At 40.8% G+C, this 11392-nt stretch overlaps 1 pseudogene; it reads left to right on the plus strand.

Moving 5' to 3' along the window:
• The first annotated feature begins 2727 nt into the window (after window positions 1–2727).
• On the plus strand, window positions 2728–10134 carry LOC103743933 (annotated as a pseudogene).
• The last annotated feature ends 1258 nt before the right edge of the window (window positions 10135–11392 follow it).

Consider the following 11392-nt stretch of genomic DNA (forward strand, 5'->3'; position numbering starts at 1 on the left):
TTTTTAACTCGATTGTCTACAGAAGATACATGTAATCTTGCTACAGAATTTGGTACACAGGAGGTACATAATTGTTCATAGAACAATTGCATGAAGATATCCATTTTCCTAATGTACAGTGATCCCTGGCTATTACTAACTTGTAGATGTTTAAATTGTGAAAAGAGTCTCGTGAAACACTTACTTAAGCTGTACTCTGCCTTTTCTGCAGAGACCCTTCTCTGATCTGATGTATAGGCAAGCCAGCCAGACCACTAAAGATCAAATGAGTTGCTTATACAGCAAATTCTGCTACTATGCAAATCAGAGGGGACATGGGGCTCAAAGATTTTTTTCATTACACAGGGTTGTATAAGGCTAGTTGCATGCAAATAATTAATGCACTTTGAGCACATCCACCCTTCATGTCCCACCACCTTCCCCTTTTTTGTCCCTGTCCCTTATGCTGTCATTAACCTTTCTTCTCTGAGAGCTTTACTTCTACTTTCATGTCATTTGTACATACACAATTGTATCTGTAAAGATCAAGGCCCAAGAATGAGAGAAAATGTGACATTTGTCTTTCTGGGACTGACATTAAGTAATTAATAGGTGAAATGTGTCAGAGAGTAGGGCAAAGAAACGGGCCTTCTTCACAGAAAAGAACTTCCTGGAAGGAAGCTCAGAGTGTGATAAATGGCCCCCAAAGCTGACACCGGTGATCTTAGCCACAGATAGCAGAGCTATTGAGTGGGGTGGACTGAGAACTGCACCCTCTCAAATCCAAGGCCCTGCACTAGGGTGTCACAGAGCCACACAGATCCTGAAGAGATTTGCTAGCGCTTCTTGTTCAACTCTCACTTAAAAGAGGAGGAAATGAAGACCCAAAGGGGTACCTGATATGGGCACATGAGCAAGGGTCAGCCTTACCCTAGATCACCTACAACTCACTTCTCCAGTGCCCAAAGGACCCCAATAAAAGGCTTTCTTGCTGAAGCTAAGAAGTCCCATTTTTTCTTACCTGTCTCTGCTGCTGTACTTGTTTGTTCTGTGAAAGTCAGGATATTTCAGAGCTACTGCTGAGCCTCTGAAAACAGGCCAATCAGAGATTGGTCTAGCTGGGGAAAAGAAGGCATTCTTTCTGAATTTTCTCTGCTGTGAGATCAATGGTAACCGCTTCTGAAGAATGAGGGCATGGTCCCTAGTCTACATATAAAAGGTACCTCAGGGGGGTTTCAACCAGTCTTTGGTCAACCATATTGTCACAGGTCACTTTTCTTATCAAAAGTGGTGTCTCCCGGTGCTTATGTGCCAACACTGCATTGGCCAGCATGACCTTAAATATACCGCTCTCTGCAGCTGTGGTTTTGAGGGTCTCTGTTCTGGTTATTGAACTCCATGCTACTTGTTTGTGGCCATAGGTGTCACTGGGCTATCTATGATCTGTTTCTGGAACTAAAACCCAGTTCTTATACTACAAATGTTCCACACTTATTTATAAATATCAAGAAACACACACCTCCTCAGACACCTCAACACATCTGGTAGGTGAGATATAAGGCTAAAGACCTACTTGACCCTTATCAGAAACTAGTGTGAGATTATTAGTACTGAAACTTTGTAGAAATATAGGCATATCTACATTTAAAAATATCTTTAAATCTCCTGTGTTCTATCAGCAGGATATTGTACATCTTCTTCCCAAATTCCTCTACTCTTTTTCTGAGTCTTCAGACATGGGCTATTTGCTCAGGTGACCACAGAGCTCTTGGTCACACTATATGAGCTTCATGACACATGGAAGGGACTGTGAAGTCTGATTAATCCATGACCTCCTCGCTACATCTTTTTGCTGCTACATGACATCTCCAGTATGAACTGCACAGTCCATTCTACCCTGGATCTCGAGCTTCACTGTGCTGCAATCCAGTCATTTGGAACCTGACAACATTTTAAAATACAATATTCTTATTCTTTTGAGAATTTCATGCAACATATTTTGTTCATATTCACCCCATACTCTTTCCCTAAGACCTCTCAATCCATCTCCTTCCTCCCCACCACAGTCCCAACTTCATGAACATTTTTTTCTTTTATAAACTATTAAGTTCAATTTGTATTATCCATATAGTCATGTGTATGGGACCACTGGGGTGTGGTCAACTTACCAATGGCCACATCCTTAAATGAAACTAATACTCCCTCCTCTAGGAGCTATAAGCTTTCAGTAGCTCCTCAGAGATGAGGACTCCTCTTCCCTCCCCATGTTGCAATGTTTACTGGTTTGGTTTCTGCAGATCTTGTGCAGGCAACCGCAACTGCTTTGAGTTCATGAGGGTCATGATTCTGTCATGTCCTGAAGACAGGGTTTCTCTTTGGTCCTTTTTGAACTCTGGCTCTTAAAATGACTTTCATCTTTCCCTGATGCTCCTTGAACCTCTGAGGGGAGGGTGTTTTAGTTGACCTGTTTGTAGCTAAGCACACCACTGACACTTATTCTCTGCACTTTCATGCATTGTAAGTTTCTATGGCATCTACTGTTCACTGTGCAAAGAAATTTCTCTGTTGAGGTCTGAGAAGACCTCGCTAATTTATGGGTACAGAGATTTGAATTTAGAGGGCAGTATAATGCTATGTACATTTATCAGAACAATAGCAGTCAGCTTACCTTGGGACCTGTGAATTATAATACTGACTGGCCTGGCAAAATATGCCCATGGGTGCAATAGTGGCACAAATATTATTCCAATGACCAACCTCTTTCACACTGAATTTAAGAACTGCTTCACAGGAGGAAATGAATGCCTAGTACTGGCCAAGAAGCCAAGTTTGGGGACCTGCCAACATTCAGAGATCAGCCACGGTGTCCTCATGGTTTCCTTCTCTAGTGAGAAGGCTGAATGGCAAGGTAGATTAGCCACAATTTCTCCTGAGAATGATTTTGCCTTTGACCTCAGAATTGACCATTGATTTGCAGGGAACTTTTTAAAATAACATTTTTATTAATACTTTAAAAGCTTCATATAATTCATTTTGAATATACTCAGGTCCCCTTCCACATCTCTATTTATGCCCATCCCAACTTCCCCACACTAACCTCCTTACCCCATTTACTTTAAGTAGAGGCCTAATTTGTATTCCCAAATGCTCCAGCTCCATCCCCTGGAGTCTGGTCAACCTATAAGGTGTCATGTCCTAAAAGAAAACTGACTCTCCCTCTCCCAGAAGGGAAGTTTTTTAAGGCTAATTTTATTTTAGGATATTGGTTGTTTGTGCCTAAGTGGGAACTTGATTAGAAGTTCCTTGCTCTCTCTGTTAGTTGCCTCCTTCTCCCTCCCAACCTGGAACTCAGAACTTAGGAGAGAAGGACAGTGGCTTTCAATGCTGCCTCTAAAAGTACTCTTGTCCCTGTGATATTCTGATTTATTTTCTGACCAAGTGACAGCTTTGCATATCATGGGTTTTAGAGGATGGAAGGCTTAAAGCAATTTTTTAAAATGCTGTGTTACATCTCGGGGACAGTAATTCATCCTTTTCCTGAATTTCATTGAGAACTACCCCAGTGAGTCTATATAAGAGAAACATTTCAGAGCTTTTAAAATGTCTTACAACAGATAGTAACACAAGCATCGTTGAAGTAAAAACCCCAGACTAGGAATCTAGAGTTGTTTGAGGAAAGTTGGGACACATGATTCCTATACTGTCAGCCAAGGAATGGAACAACATACTCATTGTTTATTGAATAATGTTATTCTTTGGTGCTCACTGTGTGTAATTATGTTTTACCCAGTGGAATGACAGCTTCATATCTGTTCTAATTGCATTTTGTGCCAGTATACATCACGTTTTTTTTCAGATCATGGATGTTCACAAAACATTTTTAGAATGACTGAATGGGTGAAGTAATGCTTTTAATTTTATTTTTCAGACTTTGAAATCAGGATTAAAGAGGTTTAGTAACATGCTCAGGTTCCCACAATTATTGTGTATAAAAGCTTAGGTTCAAATAATAGATGCTTTCCTTGATTTGAAAATCTATTCTTATGTCTCCATCACAGGTTTTTAGTCAGCCAGAAGATAATCCTTTTGATACTCCTAGTTTAGGAGAACGTTAGTATAAATGTAGTACTGTAAGAAGTGGCATTAATATTCCTTACCTTTTTAAACCAAATCAAGCCATTGAGAGGAGAATTGTGTTTGGGTATGCAAACAAGCAAGTCCAATGGAGGCCACACAATCCTCAAAGCATGGAAAAATAATGAGGCAGACATCAATGACTATTCCAAACCTGCAAGGCAGTGCTCAATTGTGAGACACACTGTGAGATAAATTGAGAAGATGTGATGAACTCTTTTGTAATCGAAAAGGGAATACTGAGTTTTACCTTAAGATTTTGTTTTCAAATACTGAATGGGTTGTGCTGCCATTCTAGCGGCTGTGGAAGGAGCCATTTAGCTGGCTGTAGAATAAAGGTTTGTTTTTTTTTTTTTTTTTTTTTTTTTTTTTCTGAGCGTGTCACCTTAGATGTGTATGATGGTAAGCAGATAGAACTAGAAATGAGTTTTGGATACCTGAACTTTAACTACTGAAAATAAGTATGGGTAGAGACATGCATTTAGTACTCTAGAGCACATATACAATAGCTAAACCCTAGACTTCTGATTATACGTGTCCCTTACCAAACTGGTGCATGGTAGGTAGTCAGACAACCACAACAGATGTGGTAAGAACATTCATTAAGGCCCTAAAGACTGCTGACTGCTCCCTTTTTTTGGCAGAATGTTTGAAAGCTCAAGCATTCTTCATTGCAAATTTCCTCTAGCATAATATCAAATTATGAAAATGGCAGTCAACTCTGTTATACATTTATTTAGACCAAGAGTAGACTCAACAATGGCAAGACCAAAAGATGTTATAGTGAGATTCTGATTAGTCAAAACATGATAAACATATATGAAGTTTAGATACAGGCTGGATGTGAGCTCTCTCTCTCTCTCTATCTCTCTCTCTCTCTCTCTCTCCTCTCTCTTATTCCTGCAAAGGAAAAATATCAACATTGGATGTATTTGAGCAATCTGCTGGTACTGGAGAGCTGAGTGCACCACAGGCCAGGAATTCATCCAGAGTCTGCCTCCTCTTACGTACTGGACCCCTGCAGGGTAGGGAGAACACCTTTACTGTGTGCCTAAGCTGTCTCTGCAACACTGCATAGACTCAAAAGTCAATGAATCCGATGGGTTCTTGGGAAGATTTATACCCAAATATATGAGAAAATATGATTCAGCCTAAGAATAACTATACAGTTCTACTAGACCCTGTTGAAGAAAGAGAAGAAAAAGCTTCTGCCTTGAATCTTAATACTGCAGCAAGGTTAGGAAAGGTAGGACACAAAAAGCCCCTCTATCCTTATGTCATGTTAGTGAGACTCTCTGTCACTGTAACAAACACATGAGAAGAGCTGAAGTAAGGATTTATTCGGGCTCCCTGTTTCAGTCTGCTGTTCATAGACCGGGGTTGGGCTGTGCATCTGGAAGCTGTTCATTCAGCCTACACTTCTCTCCCTGCTATGTGTCCTGGGCAGCATCAGCTTTTATTCAGTGTCAGTGAGAGTCTATTTTTGTTCACAGAGCTATGTAGACTACTGTATGAATGTTGGTAACCTGTCAAATTAATAGAAGAGGTCAACATATTAGCTAAAAATAATGGAGGTCATACTAAATAGAGAAAAATATAATTTATTTTAAAAAGTGTATGTGAGTGCACTCGTGTCATGCAATGCCGCAGAGGTTAGATGAGGGCTTCAGATTCCCTGGGAACTCAAGTTAACTGGCTACAGTTCGTAGCCTCCATGTGGGTGCTGGGAATCAAACCTGGGTCCTCTGCAAGAGCAGTCTCTTAACCACTGAGCTATCTCTCCAGCCCCATAATCCTATTTTTTGTAGAACCAGAAAATACCTCAGGAACTTTATTCTCTATTCATAACTTTCCTTTTGGGATATTACTTCTAAGACTTTATATCGATGTTTCTTCTAACTTCTCTTTTTCTCATGAAAGAAATTTATAACATACCCCAATAGCTAAAATATGTAGGTGACAAATTCTTTTTATAATATGATTACAACTATATGCATTTTTATATTCCTGATAACTGTCATTTAAATTGTCTCAGTTTTCTTTTCTTTTTGGAGTCTCTTTGATTGAATTTTTGTGAATTTCATACAAGACATTTTGACCGTATTTGGATCCCTTCACCTATCTGTACTCCCTTACCACTCCCATGTAATTTCATATCTCTACATATATGTATATATATATATACATATATATACAAAATTTGTGTCCCTAAATGCCCTTCAGTATGGATTTATCCACTGGAGCCTGGTCAACCTACCAAGAATCTCACCCTTAAATGAGACTGACTCTCCCCTCTAAGCAGCCATCAGTGTCAATATTTTCTTAGGCAGGGTTGGGGTTTCTTCCCCACTTCCCCACTTCTATGTAGTGATTTTGTCTGGTTTGAGTTCATATGGTATTTGTGCATGCTGACACCATTGCTGTGAATCTGTATGAGTAACTTTCTAGCTATCTGGGAAACTCTGTTTCCTTAGGCTCTACCCTTTGCCCTGTGACCTGTCTAGCTTCAGGTTCCTAGGCCTGATATCAATATCAGGTCTGGGCTCCATCTTATAAAGCAGACCTTAAGTCCAATTAGAATGTGTTTGGTCACTCCCTTAATATTCATGCCACTATTTCAGCAGTGGACGTATCTTGCCAGGCCAGTTGTCCCTGTAACTTGCAAGATACACAGTTGGGTAAAGTTGATTATTAGTTTTCTTTTCAGGTAACATGCATAGCACCTTCCAGCACTATGAAAGCTAGCCAGTAGAGATGTGATTAGTTTTCTTTTCAGGTAACACACATAGCACCTTCCAGCACTATGAAAGCTAGCCAGTAGAGATGATGCTTGGAAATCCTATGTATGTGACTATATAACAATACAAACTAGTGGAACACTGATGTTAGTTCCTGTTTTTGTTTTTGTCTTCTCAACAAGGCAATTTGTAAAATCTTTGATCAAAGAATACTATTTATCGTGTTATGTTAAATGTTTTTCTTTTTTATTGAATTCTAATATATGACAGAATTCAATTTACAACCATCCTTTCCATACAGGATGAACCTAAGTAGAGTGAACCCCAAAAGAAATTAAATTGGAAGCACCAGACCACACAGTATCAAGGACAAAATTCTGTCAAATTTCAGTCCTGGAACAGCTCTTTTCTTAAAGGAAGTCACGTACTCAGAGAGGTGCTAAATCCTCCAAGGAGGTGATTCCCAAACATGCTTGCAGCAGTGATCACAGCTTGCTCCCTCCTCACTGGCCACTGTAAATCATTCTGAGCTCTGCCACGTGGTAGCGGCAATTCCACTCTGTTCCTACCTCAAATATTCTCGTGCTTTGTATTCACCAACTCCAAGTACGGTGACATTCCATTATGCACAGAAGAGGAGGATACCAAGGCAAATAGCAAGTCCAGGGCCAGAGAGCAGGGTGAGGAGAGAGCCGTGCAGCATTGAATGAGGAGACACTGACCTGATGCTAGCCGGCTCAGGCCCCTGCTTTTCCTAACCTCTTTTCCCCTTTTCGCAGCAGTTAGGGAAATGGCTTGCAATTGTGGTTGATTACAAGGCTCAACTGGGGACCTTCAACGTGAAAGAATAGGTGGTAGGAAAAGGCTGGTCTTGGGTTATAATTAAAAGTAGAGTCACCAGGCTAGTCTGTTGGAAAATGAAATCCAAAATTATACAGAAGACATTTTATGGTATGAAGGACGTGGACAAAATGTGCAGGCTTGGATAATTTGACAATTGACCCCCCAAAAGGCATCTGAACGGAGATACCAAGGTGGAGATTATAGAATTAAGAATTCAAAGAGAGATAGATTCAAAGCTAAGAGAACGAATTAACAGCTACCAAATTACAGTGTTTAAAATCCATGGAACTCAAGGGAAAAGATGGCCGAGAAGCAGAACCTTGAACATCTGCAGTGCCTACAAACTGAAGCAATAGCATGGACTCAGTAAGAAGACTGACAGTGAGGTTAAAGGAAACCCAGGAGATGCAGCAGACTGGAAGCCCGGGGACCGGTGCTTCAAAAACTGGGAGGAAGATGCAGACTGAGACCAGTGCACACGTGAAAAACGAGTGCATACAATCCAGTGCAGTTTTGCAATCAAGGGACACAGATAAAAAGGAATGGCTTCCATGAAACGTGTTCTAAAGGAAGCTTTTTGTTTGTTTGTTTAGTTTAGTTGGGAAAATATAATAGCATGTTTGTATCCTAATGTAAATGAGGGATAAAAGAAAGACACCAGAGCCAAGAGATAAAGAAACTACACAAGAAAGCTTTACAACAGTTCACAAGTCTAGGAATCGGTCTCCAGTAGAGCAAGGACAGCTCACCCATTTTAACAGAAGAAAAATAGTGCACTTAGAAGCTACTAAGGTAATAAATATGTTGTTGAAAAGATTGGAAATTCTCTTCTAATTGCTTCCATTTTCTCAGTAACAAAAGCAAGGTCACAGCCAAAGGTGGGAAGTGAGAGGAGTTTTGATGAGAACAGAGAGTGTGTGAATAGGGGAAGCAGGATGAACTAATTTAGAATTGCAGTGGCCACCTGTGGTTTCTTTTCATGCAGTGCATGCTCTAGTCTGTCATGTTCAGCTCCTAGAGGATGGGCAGACACTATTGATGCAAGTTGAATTCTATCCCAGTGAGGTTTGTCTCTTTAGTACAATGGCAGACAAAATTATGGTCCAAACATAATCCCAGAAACCTGTGACTGTGTTGCTTTATGTGACAAGCCTGAACTAAGAATGAAGATTAAATGTGTTGGAACTAATTTGCTAATCAGTAGAAATAGGGGAAGTTATTTTGTGGGCAGTGAGGGACAGTATAATCATAACAATCCCTATGAATGAAAGAGTAGAGAGTATCAGTGTGATGTGTTGTCAGAAGGACATCAGTCATTGCTAACTCTGGGAAATGGAAGGAAAACGTGAAGTAGCCAGTCTCAGAAAGATGAAGGAACGAGCAAAAGTCTTTTCACAGAACTACCTCCCCAAAAAACACAAACCTGTAGCTCCATTTTAGCTGTGAGGCCTATTTTTTTAAACTTCTGACCCGAAAAACTGTGAGATAACTAGTTTGTGATGTACTAAGTTACAGAGCTTGTAATAATTAACTTTAGTGATAAGAAACAGACAGAACACAGAAAAGAAAAGCCGCCCTGTGATTGTAATGATAGCACATTAATACAAATAGACATGGGGCATGTAGTGGCAAGAGGCAGGGAGAGAGGATCAGGTAGTGAAAAATTCTAGTAAGCTTACCATCCACCATCATTCAGTAGAGTTTCCAGTAAGGTGGAGAAGTCATGTTCAGAAAGGAAATCTGAGAGAGAGGGGGAAAATCTAAGATGATTAATCAGAAGGACCATTCTGGAAGTTGAACTTCTTTGTTTTTTAGTGGGAAGATAATTTTAAGTCAAGTGTAAAGTCAGGGCATGGACTTGAGTAAGTTAACGTGGTAAAACAAAACCTGAGATCACAGAAAGATGATGTGTGTTATGAACAGACTTATTGGTATGAATGTAGAAATCACTAACAAGACACTCTCTGTCTTCTCTGCCCTGGGAGCAGCTCTCCTGCCTTGACCCCTCACCCCTGAAAAATATACCTGCTCCAAGTTCCTCTCTACCCGCTCCTCGGTGTAGAGCACCTCCCACCTGCTGAGTCGACCTCTAACTGCAGTGGTGTTGAGCCATCCAGAGACATTGCCAGATGAAAGCCTCATAGCTTGACAGTCCCACGTCCCCTGACCTCACTCGTCCCTAGCCGCAGCTTCTAAACCAGTGCCATTTCCAGGGACATCGACACAGCTGCGGAGTTCATTGGGGTGGGGCTGCCACCGTTGGGGTGGCTGGCTCTGGGGCTGGGATTGAGACTGTGTTCCGGAGCCTTGTCATTGATTACACCAGGAACCCATCTCCAAAGCAACAGCTCTTCTCCTACGCAACACTGGGCTTTGCCCTCTCAAGGCCATGGAGCTCTTTTGCCCAATGGTGGCCTTTCTCATCCTCTTCACCATGTGAAACAGCTGTCTCCACCTCCCATAGTTCTTTCTCCCATGTCTCGTCTGCTCTGTATATTCCTTTTCCTGGACCTAACCAGGAAGTCTGGGAAAAGTGGTTGGCTCAAGGTTTGACAGAGAGAAGACAAATAAGTACTGTATTAATAAGAAAAGAAAGAAAGAAAGAAAGAAAGAAAGAAAGAAAGAAAGAATAACAAGGATGACAACAGTGGCCACGGAGAGAAAAGTCATGAGGCAAGCACTGAAATTCTACATAAAGGAGAAGCAAGTGTCCAAAAGTTCCACAAAGCATAACAAAAGATGGGGGCTCATAATATTTTTCCCAAAGGATGTGGGAAATTTTAGAGAGGAATAATTTTTCATTAAGGAGAGCTGGTAGAATTCTGGTGTGGTGGCGCATGCCTTTAGTCCCAGCACTCGGTAGGCAAAGGCAGGTGGATTTCTGTGAGTTCCAGGCCAGCCTGGTCTCCATAGTGAATCCAGGCCAGCTGTGGCTACAGGGAAATCCTGTCTCAAAAAGACCTCCGATAAAAAAACAAAAGAAGAGCTGGGGCTGGAGAGATGGCTCAGCCGTTAAGAGCACTGATTGTTCTTGCAGAGGACCCAGGTTCGATTCTCAACACCCACATGGCAGCCATGAGCCATCCTTAACTCCAGTTCCAGGGGAATCTGAAGCCCTCTTCTGACCTCCACGGCATTGATAACATGGGTGCACTCACATACATGCAGGCAATACACTCATACACATAAAATTAAAATAATAAAATAACAAAAAAAAGAGCTACTAAAGGGCAAACAACACACCACCCACCACAGACCCACAAAAGATGCAGAAAGTGAAACAGGGCCCAAGCTTCTGTGTGTAAGCCCATCCTCAGTTTATATTATAGGCAATTTGCAAATGCCTGATTGTAAATTCTCAACAGTCCCATAGAAGAATTTGGAGGAATTGAGGGAGTGAAAAATGGGGTCTGATTACAGAAAGTAAAATCCCATAGGTTTGAACCACCTTCATCCATATATGCACTGACACCCAGTTAACTTTCCACTTGGATTTTTCCATTAGTATTGACAAATGTTACTTAAAATTCATCTGAAAGAATAGTTGTCCAAGAATAACTAAAGAAATTCTGCCAAAGAAGATACTTTCTCTGCCAGATATCAAGACTTACATCTAAAATACACCAATTAAAATGTGTAACATTGATCACTAGAATTAAATATACTACCCAGGGACAGATCCATATATATATATATAT

This window comes from Nannospalax galili, unplaced genomic scaffold (genome assembly GCF_000622305.1).
Source record: "Nannospalax galili isolate Female #2095 unplaced genomic scaffold, S.galili_v1.0 scaffold380, whole genome shotgun sequence".
NCBI lineage: Eukaryota > Metazoa > Chordata > Mammalia > Rodentia > Spalacidae > Nannospalax > Nannospalax galili.